Source organism: Anas acuta, chromosome 2, assembly GCF_963932015.1.
Source record: "Anas acuta chromosome 2, bAnaAcu1.1, whole genome shotgun sequence".
In the NCBI taxonomy this organism is placed as follows: Eukaryota; Metazoa; Chordata; class Aves; order Anseriformes; family Anatidae; genus Anas; species Anas acuta.
In genome coordinates, this window is record NC_088980.1 from 54,382,489 (window position 1) to 54,392,998 (window position 10,510).

Here is a 10,510-nt window from a genome sequence, read left to right on the forward strand (position 1 = left end):
AGCTGGGCAAAAAGCTCAAAGAAGTCTCTAGGGTACAAAATTCTTGGAATGCATAGTAGTAGGACTAAGATTAAATGAGTAATGATAAGATTAAATGAACAATGAGTGACTTTATGTGTGTTAGCCTAAGGCAAGACTCTTTGAGAAATGAAAATTCCATAAGACCTAACTACGTCTCAGTTTAAATTTTCTCATCTTATTTACGTTATTTCATATCAGTAATTCCAAACTTCTTTTTAAATATTTTGGATTTCTTTGGTAGATTGTTCAGATTTTGAGGCAGGGCTTTGACCTATTTTATTTTATTTTATTTTATTTTATTTTATTTTATTTTATTTTATTTTATTTTATTTTATTTTATTTTATTTTATTTTATTTTATTTTATTTTATTTTATTTTATTATTTCCTCATTCTAACTATAACAAGCAAAAACTTTTTCCGTATATGAAAGCTGTTGTAATCACAGGATTTCATGCGACCAGCAGAAAGAGCATTAGTGTCATGAATTTTAGGGATCAAATGGTCCTCTTAAGCACCATGTCCATTTTCCTGCTCTGCAACGTCATGTGACTTTGTCTTTTTATGATCTTCCTTACAAATAAAGAAAACAAACAAACAAACAAACAACCTCAGATAAAGGATAGAACAAGCTTAATTCACTTTTACTCTTTCATTCTTCTGGCACTGAACATTTGTTCTGTACTTTAAATTCTGGACTGTAAATGATTTTTACAGTCATATAAAACATGCATTACTGTCATGTAAATAGTGCTAAAGCTTCCACAACCTTCAAGGTAAGACAAACAAACTTTCCAGCTCAGACTGCAGATGATATTTGCCTAGTTATCTCTTTATTGATACTTTAATAAGACAGGAGGTCATTACTACAATTATAGCTGAGAAAAAATATAAACATGAGAAAGTATATTTATTACATTTTGGGTTTTATCTTTTGCAGACACTGTACTGATAGAATACAAATGTCACTTGCAAGACATTGAAAACTATGTCTTTGCTTTGTAACCTTGCATAGCTACTTAAAGAGGAGCTGGTTGCAAAAAAGTGTAGTGACAAGTCTCAATAATTTTAAAATATTACTGTAGATTTGTTGTTGTTATCAGACAGTCTGTAAAAGGATATAACATTTAAGAGATTAAAAGAAACATTTTTCCTTAAATTGGCTGATATCTTTTCTACTGAATTAGCTGCAAGGAAAACAAAATTCAATGTTGTAAGTATTTAAGATGGCAAAACTACCAAAATGCTTAAAATGGTAGCTGTTAATAAGGATATCTGCTTACAATCTTGAAACAAAGACATGACCTCTGTGAACTTTGGAATTTTCCTTTCCTCCTATTCCTACCACTTCCACAGATCACAGCTGTTGAACTAAATTTTATTTTTTTATTATTTTTTTTAACTTCTAGTGAGGCCATCTGGTTCAAGAGAGTTCTTTAGGGAACATCTGATAGAGTAGGAGTCTAGATAGAGACAGCATTAATTTTTAGTGTTTTGTTGTTGCTGTTTTTCATCAGAGAGCAGTTTAGTCATCTCTAAATGATACAAAAATTACCTATTATTTTCTTAGCTTCAAAGCAATTGTTGTTAATGTGCCTATAAACACAAAAAGTCAGTGCATTAGCTATGGCATTATCCTTTCACCCTGTTGCATATTCTGTTAACTGACTTGGCAAAAATGACAGAAATATTTTGAGATTGGCTTCTGTTCCCTTTTTATGCACAGGTGAGAGAAGTTAAGCACATTAGTTCAGAGATCTTTTCTTGAATAATTTCTGGAGTTGCACAAAGGGTTGCTTTTGGTTTGATATATATGAATAAAAAAGAAAAAAAATCAAATTTTTTTTTTTTTAGATCAAGTTCATTCTATTGAAACTATTATATGTTCCACACATCTACACATGCATGTCTTTCTGCTTTGTCTTTGATTAAGTATAAGAAAAATAATAATAATTCTGGGGTCAAAAAATGGCTTCCGCATATATTTTAATGCTTTACAAAGAAAAGACATGGGCACCAAGGACAAAATAAATTGCCTGCACTTTTACCATTGTAAAATAGACATCTGAAAAGCATCGGACTTTCCTTTTTCTAGAAACCACATGCAAATGAAGCTGGAGAACATCCAAAAACAGATGACTATCTTCCTGACAAGAGAAAATGAGACAAAAGCAAGTTGAATCAAAACAAAATGTTTCTTGGATTGCCTGAGAATCACTTCATCTTTTATTTCTTTGTCATCATGTTATTTTTTGCCAAGCTCAAGGCAATGTTCTTGTTTTAGCTACCAAGTTCATTAGTTGGATAAACATTTACTTTGTTGATACCATGTAGACTGATTGAAGACTTCATCTCACTGTTTGACATAGTGCTGTATGTTTCACAGTACAAATGGATGTATGCATGTGTTTCATCATTTCTATAAATATGTACATATTTTCTGCTTTTTATTCAGTGCATCCAATTCAGTGCTTGGATCTTTAATGATCAGAAAGGCCAGTGAAGATATGTCTCTTCAATTTCTAGTACAAAACTGGAATAGTATTTGCAATGCCATCCTGAATACCAAACTGAAAATTTGCAGTGGTAGAAAACATAGAAAGGGTGGTTGAATTATTGAAAATTTTCACTGAGATTTTTTCACAAGAGATTTTTTGTTCTTACCATTTTTTCATATTCATGACAACACTTTCACATAGCTTTATGAATATGTTAGATTCTCAGACAAACTTCTGTTCTTTTGTAATCTTAAACTTGTACTTCTTTAAAATATGTGATGTATTTACATTTTTAAGCACCAAAAAAAGTTAATGAAAGCAAATGTTACAGGTACATGTGATTCTATTTTGGAGAATAAAATAGAAAAGAAAATGAACCAGTGTCAGAATCATGACAATTAGAATGCCAGTTTCTCAAACTACAAGACTCTAAGCATGTTAAAAATAGTGAGGAAAGACTAAATGAAAAAAGATGAAGGCAAATAAGCTCCAGACTTTTCAGAGAAAGTTTTAGAACAAGGAAGTAGAAGACTGGAAGCTTGTTCAGTTGTAACACTAATATGTTTTCCTGTGAAACACACTTCAGCTTCTACATTTACACAGGTGTAGCACTCTTATGCAAAGACAGGCTTTTCTATAGGAACACGACAGTTTGTCCATTTTTACAGATTTATTTTTTTTAACAATTCATATAAAACTGATTTGTAAATGAACATAATTTATCCTCACAAACAATATGAAAATAAAGAGTATAGGTACACAATTCATGCCAGAGTATATCAGAGTGTAATAATTTTAAGTGACGTGCTGATGGCAGAGCCAGGGGTGACAACACTGGCTTTAAAAAGCCTGCCAAGTTTATCATTGCCGCCATTTTAACAAGGACCTCATGCGAATTGGCTGCAGCGAGGGCTCCTGGCAGGGAGACGATGGAGCCAACCCCTAAAATTCCCCCCAATAAAGCGGCACAGAGCCGTTTGGTCAGAACCACAGCACCAGCCCCCTCACCCCCTCGCAGGCAGGAGCTGTGCTTGTACAACCGCGGGCACTGAAGTGCTGAGTGTGGAGCAAGGGGTGACAGCAGCCAGCCCCCTGGTGGTGTAAAAGCAGTCCCCAGGGACCACTGCGACCCAGGAGCGCTGCCAACAGGATGCCTAAACAGGAAGCCTAAACAGGACAGACTTTGGCAGTTAGCGCAGACAGTTCAGGTGGGGCAGGGAGGATCCCCTCCTTTTCCCACCTCTCTTCCTCTTCCTCTCCTCTTCTCTGGGAACTCTACCTTTTAATCACAGTGGCAGTAACCCAAACTGAGGGGATGTGGCCTCTCTGGCCTCACATGGGCACCCAGGTGGATCCCCTGAGGGGTGAGGTGGCAGTCCAGACTAGAGACTGTGGGGAGCTTCAGAATATCAGGCCCCCTGGGTCCTGAGGGAAGAGAGGGCTGTTGTGGGGGCAGGTGTGTCCTGCTCAAGGAACTGATTGAAGAAATGGCCAGGCTGCAGTGAGAAATTGGCAGCCTGAGGGGCTCCTGGAAGTCTCTGAGGGAGGTGGATAGGAAGTGTCAACGTGCCCCTACTGAGGCCCAGCAGCCCCCTCCTAAGTCCCTGCAAGGGGTAGTAGCCAATCCAGCTGCTCACCTGCAGTACAGAGGGCTTGACCATCCACAAGAGGAAAGGGGCTGGACCTTCGTCTCAGCTCAAAGCAGGAGGCGTCTTCCCCCAACACTGACGGTGCCATTAATCCCCATGGTGTCCATGGGTAATAGATTCAAGGTTCTTAGGCAGGAAAAGGAGAAGAATGACAGTCTGGACATTGGTTGGAACCTGGGCCCCGAGAAGCACGTCAAGGATGAGGGAAGTAACAAGCACAAGGAGTGGGGCTGGATGGGGCACTGCATCAAAACCAGTGCCACAAAAAAAAGGCAGAGAGTCTTAGTGACTGGGGACTCCTTGATGGGGGGCACTGAAGATCCCATTTTCTGCTCAGATAACCTCTCCAGAGAGGTGTGTTGTCTTCCTGGAGCATGTGTCACAGACCTTAGGAAGGCTCTGCTACAACTCACTAAATCAGAGAACTACTATCCTCTTGTTGTCATTCAGGCTGGGTCCTGGGAATCATAGAATCATAGAATATCCTGAGTTGGAAGGGACCCATAAGGATCATCAAGTCCGCCTCCTGGCACTGCACAGGTCTACCCAAAAGTTTAGACCATGTGACTAAGTTTACAGTCCAATCGCTTCTTAAATTCAGACAGGCTCGGTGCAGTGACTACTTCCCTGGGGAGCCTGTTCCAGTGTGCGACCACCCTCTTGGTGAAGAACCTCTTCCTGATGTCCAGCCCAAACTTCCTCTGCCTCAGCTTAACACCATTCCCGTGGGTCCTATCACTGGTGTTTACAGAGAATAGTTCACCTGCCTCTCCACTCCCCTTCGCAAGGAAGTATGTGTTGAGGTCCCCCCTCAGCCTCCTCTTCTGCAGGCTGAACAGGCCCAGTGTCCTCTGCTGCTCCTCATATGTCTTCCCCTCTAGGCCCTTCACCATCCTTGTCGCCCTCCTCTGGACACTCTCCAACAGTTTAATGTCTTTCTCGTACTGTGGTGTCCAGAACTGCACACAGTACTTGAGGTGAGGCTGGACCAGTGCAGAATAGAGTAGGACAATCACCTCCCTCAACCAACTAGCGATGCTGTGCTTGATGCATCCCAGGGTACGGTTGGCCTTCCTGGCTGCCAGGGCACACTGCTTGCTCATATTCAACTTGTTGTAAACCACAACCCCCAGATTCCTCTCTGCGGGGCTGCTCTCCAGTGTCTCATCACCCAGTCTGTTACGTATAGCTAGAGATACCCCATCCCAGGTGCAGGACCTGGCATCTGCCTTTGCTAAACTTCATGTGGTTGGTCATTGCTCAGCCCTCCAATCTGTCCAGATCTCTCTGCAAGGCCTTTCCACCCTCAACAGAGTCCACAACTCCTCCAAGTTTGGTGTCGTCGGCAAATTTGCTCAAAACACCTTCTAGTCCTACATCCAAATCATTTATAAAGACATTGAAGAGGACTGGCCCTACCACTAGTGACCATCTGCCAGCCTGATGTGGCCCCATTAACCACAACCCTTTGAACCCTGCCCATCAGCCAATTGCTCACCCATCGTATGATGTTTTTCTTAAGTTGTATGCTGGAAATTTTGTCCAGTAGGATCCTATGGGAAACTGTGTCAAAAGCCTTGCTGAAGTCCAAAAAGATCACATCAGCTGGTTTCCCTTGGTCAGCTAGATGGATGATCTTGTCATAAAGGAAATCAAATTTGTTAGGCAGGATCTACACCTCATGAACCCATGTTGGCTGGGACCAATGACTGCATTGTCCCCCAGGTGCACCTCAATAACTTTAATAATCATCTTCTCCATAATTTTACCAGGCACTGATGTGAGACTGACAGGTCTGTAATTTCTAGAGTCTTCTTTCTGACCCTTCTTGAAAACTGGGACAACATTTGCCAGGTTCCAGTCTACTGGGACCTCTCCAGATTCCCAAGATCATTGAAAAATGATTGAGAGTGGTCCCACGATTACATCAGCCAGCTCTTTAAGCACCCTGCGATGGATCCCATTCAGACCCATGGACTTGTACGGATCCAGGTGGAACAGCAAATCCCACACATGTTCAGGCTCAGTTGGAAGATTGTCATTCCCACTGTCATGGTCCTCCCACTCAGGGCAACCAGGGTCCCAAAGTCCATCATCAGCACTGAAGACAGAGGTGAAGAAGGCATTAAATGTCTCTGCTTTGCCTATGTCATTGTCTGTGAGGAGACCTTCCCCGTCAAGTATCGGACCTATGTTTTCTTCGGTTCTCCTTATTCTGTTAACATATCTAAAAAAACCTTTTTTATTGTCTCTCACAGACATGGCCAGCTTCAACTCTAGTTCGGCTTTGGCCCCACGAATTTTCTCCCTACAAACATGAACAACATCCCTGTATGCCTTCCTCATTGCCTGACCCTCCTTCCAGCAGCCATACGCTTTCTTTTTCCATCTAAGCTCAAGTAGAAGATCCCTGGTCAGCCAGGCCGGCCTTCTGCCCCACCTGCCTGCCTTCCAATAGTTTGGAATTGCCTGATCTTGTGCTTTTAGGAGGCAGTGCTTAAAGATAGACCAGCACTGATGGACATCAATGTCTTAAAAAGCAGCTTCCCAGGGTACCTTGCTGACTAGTTCCCTGAGAAGCCTGAAGTCTGCTTTCCCCATATCCAGGGCTGAAGTTTTGGTGGCACTTTTCTTTCTGTCACCATAAATTCTAAACTCAACCACTTCATGGTCACCATGACTGATATGGCTGCCAATTGCTGCATTGCCACAAGACCCTCTCTGTTTTCCAGCGACAGATCTAGGAGGGCACCTTTCCTAGTTGGCTCCCTTAGCACCTGCACCGAGAAGTTATCATCTAGGTGCTTTATGAACTTCCTGGACTTGCTCATGTCAGCCGTGTGGTGATCCCAGTTGACATCTGGCAAGTTAAAATCTCCTATAAGGACAAGAGTAGTTGACCTCGAGGCGTCTCTTAGTTCTGCAAAGAATAATTCATTGGCGTTGTCGTCCTGGCTGGGTGGTCTGTAATAGATTCCCACAATGACATCCCCTTTATTTGTTTGTCCCTTAATCCTTAACCAGAGGCTCTCAACTTTGCCATCCCCAACTTGAAATTCCATGCAGTCCAGCCCATGCTTCACATACATCGCCACCCTGCCACCTCGCCTACCCTGCCTGTCCCTCCTGAAGAGCCTGTAACCATCTATTGCAGCACACCAGCCACAGGACTCATCCCACCAGGTTTCACTTATGCCTATGATGTCGTAACTGTGGGACTGGGCCAAGACTTCTAGCTTGTCCATTTTATTCTTCATACTGCGTGCATTTGCATAGAAGTACTTCAAATGCACTTCCATACACACAGCACCTTGTGGAGCTGACTGAAGGACCTCATTGATACACAGTCCCTCTAATTCTAGCGCACCATCCCTTAGCTTATCACCAGCGTGCCTGGTTTTATCCCCTTCCCCCTTCAACTCTAGTTTAAAGTCCTATCTAGCTATCTATCAGCCCTGGGAAGCTGCAACAAGAAAAATGAATAATATTAAGAAGGAGTTTACATCCCTGAGAAGGATGTTGAAGGGATTGAGGGTGCAGGTAGTATTCTCATCCGTCCTCCAGAAAGAAGGAGAACGGGGTAGGTAAATGACTGGCTGAGGGGATGGTGTCTGGACCAAGGCTTTGGATTTTATGATCTCGGGCAGCCCTTTGAGAAGCCAGGTATGTGGGCTGCTGATGGACTCCGGCTCAGCAAATGGGGCACAAGTGTATTGGGGAGCAAGCTCTCTGGACTTATTACCAGGGTTTTAAACTAAATTCGACTGGGGAAGGGAGGGGAGTTAGAAGTGACAGAGAAGGGCTGGGGGATGTTGTTGCTGTTGAAGTTAGTAGGGAATAACTTTTGAGTTGTCCCATAGGATCATCCGAGAGCTCCTTGGAGAAGGTTATATCCCCAATACCCCATCCAGAATCTTCTTCTTGCATCCCTCTAGGGGAAACTGTGCCTGCTACTTCCCTAAAATGCCTGTATACCAATTCGCGAAGCATGGGAAATAAACAGGATGAGCTCAAGATCTGTATATGGTCATGGGGCCATAATCTCATTGTGATCACAGAGATGTGGTGGGACACCCCACATGACTGGAATGCTGTCATGGAGGGCCATGTCCTCCTTAGGAATGACAGACTGGGGAAACAAGGGGAAGGAGTTGCCCTTTATGTGAGGGAGCAATTACAGTGTACCCAGCTCCACCTGGGGGAGGGTGAAGAATGAGCGGAGAGTTTGTGGGTGAGAATTAAGGGGCAGGATGGTATGGGTGACACTGCTGTGGGGGTGTACTAAGGTAACCAGATTGGGAGGAGGAGGTCGACGAGGCCTTCTACAAGCAGTTGGAAGTAGTCTCATGATCCTGGGCACTGGTTCTCATGGGGTACTTCAATTATCCAGACATCTGTTGGGAAAGCAACTCAGCCAGGCATGTACAGTCCAAATGGTTCCTTCAATGCATTGATAATTTAAGATAATTTTCTGATGCAGGTGAAGCAGGAGGAGCTGACAAGGTGGAGGGTGTTTCTGAACCTTGTTCTTACCAAGAGGGATGGGTTTGTTAGGGATGTGAAGGTTGAGGGCAGCTTGGGGTGCAGCGACCATGAGATGGTGGAGTTCCAGATGGAACTTGGTGGAAGAAGTAAGGCAAAAAGTAGGATTGCTACCCTGGATTTTTGGAGAGCTAACTTCAACCTCTTCTGGGACCTACCTGGGGGCATCTCATGGGCTAGATTGCTAGCAGGCAAGGGTGCTTGTGAGAGCTGGGCAACATTTAAACAGCACTTCTTCCAAGCTCAGGATTGGTGAATCCCTAAGAGTAGGATGTTGGAGAAGGGGGGTGGGAGACCTGTGTGGATGACCAAGGAGCTCATCAACAAGATCAAAAAGAAGAAGGTCTATGATATGTCGAAAAAGGGCCTGTCCTCTTGGGAGGAATATAGGTGTTGTCAGGGCCTGCAGGGATGCAACAAGGAAGGCTAAAGCCCACCTGGAGGTGAAGCTTGCAAAAGAGATAGTAAGGGTAGTAAGAAGTTCTCTTTTTCTTGTTGCTGTTGTTGTTGTTTGTTTGTTTTAAGTATGTGAACAGTAAAAGAAAGACTAGAGATAATGTGTGTCCCCTACTGAACTAGGGGGATGTTCTGCTAATGGGGGACACTGAGAAGGAGGACATACTAAATGCCTTCTTTGCTTCAAAGACTCCCCTCTGGGACTCCTGGACCCTGGAGGGAGGAGAAAGAGTCTGGGAGATTGAGTTCTCCCCCCTGGTTGACGAAGCAGTGGCTTGGGAGTGCCTGAGTGGGATCAACGCACACAAATCCATGGGTCCCAATGGGATGCATCCACATGTGCTGAGGGAGTTAGTGGAGGTGATCACTGAACCACTCTCTATTATCTTTGAAAGGTCCTGGAGAACAGGAAAGGTGCCTGAAGATTGGAGGATAGCCAATGTCATTCTGGTCTTTAAGAAGGGCAAGAAGGAGGATCTGGAAAACTACAGGCCAGTCAGTCTCACCTCTGTCCCTGGAAAGATGTTGGAACAGCTTGTTCTAGATGCCATTTCCAAGCAATTGGAAGAGAACAACCACAGTACAGGCTGGGGGACGACCTGCTGGAGGGGAGCTCTGTGGAGAAGGACCTGGGGGTCCTGGTGGACGACAGGTTGACCATGAGCCTGAAGTGTGCCCTGGTGACCAAGAGGACCAATGGCCTCCTGGCATGCATTAAAAGGAGTGTGGCCAGCTGGTCAAGGGTATTGATCCTCCCCCTCTACTCTGCCCTGGTCAGGCCTCACTTGGAGTACTGTGTACAGTTCTGGGCTCCCCAGTACAAAAAAAGATAGAGATCTTCTGGAAAGAGTCCAGTGGAGAGCCACAAAGATGATACTGGGCCTGGAGCATCTTCCCTATGAGGAAAGACTGAAAGACCTGGGTCTGTTCAGCCTTGAGAAAAGAAGACTGAGAGGGGATCTTATTAATGTTTGCAAGTATCTTAAGTGTCGGAGACAGTGGGATTTGGCTAACCTCTTTTCAGTGGTTTGTGGGGATAGGACAAGGGGCTATGGTCAAAAAATGGAGCACAAGAAGTTCCTCACCAACATGTGAAAGAAGTTCTGCATGGTGAGGGTGATAGAGCACTGGAACAGGCTGCCAAGGGAGGTTGTTGAGTCTCCTTTTCTGGAGATATTCAAGGCCTGTCTGGATGTCTACCTGGGCAACCTTCTCTAGGGAACCTGCTTTGGCAGGGGGTTTGGACCCAATGATCTCCTGAGGTCCCTTCCAACCCCTACAATTCTGTGATTATGTCTGTGATTCTTTAGATTAAAATTGGTCCTTTCCAACACTATCCATTCTAT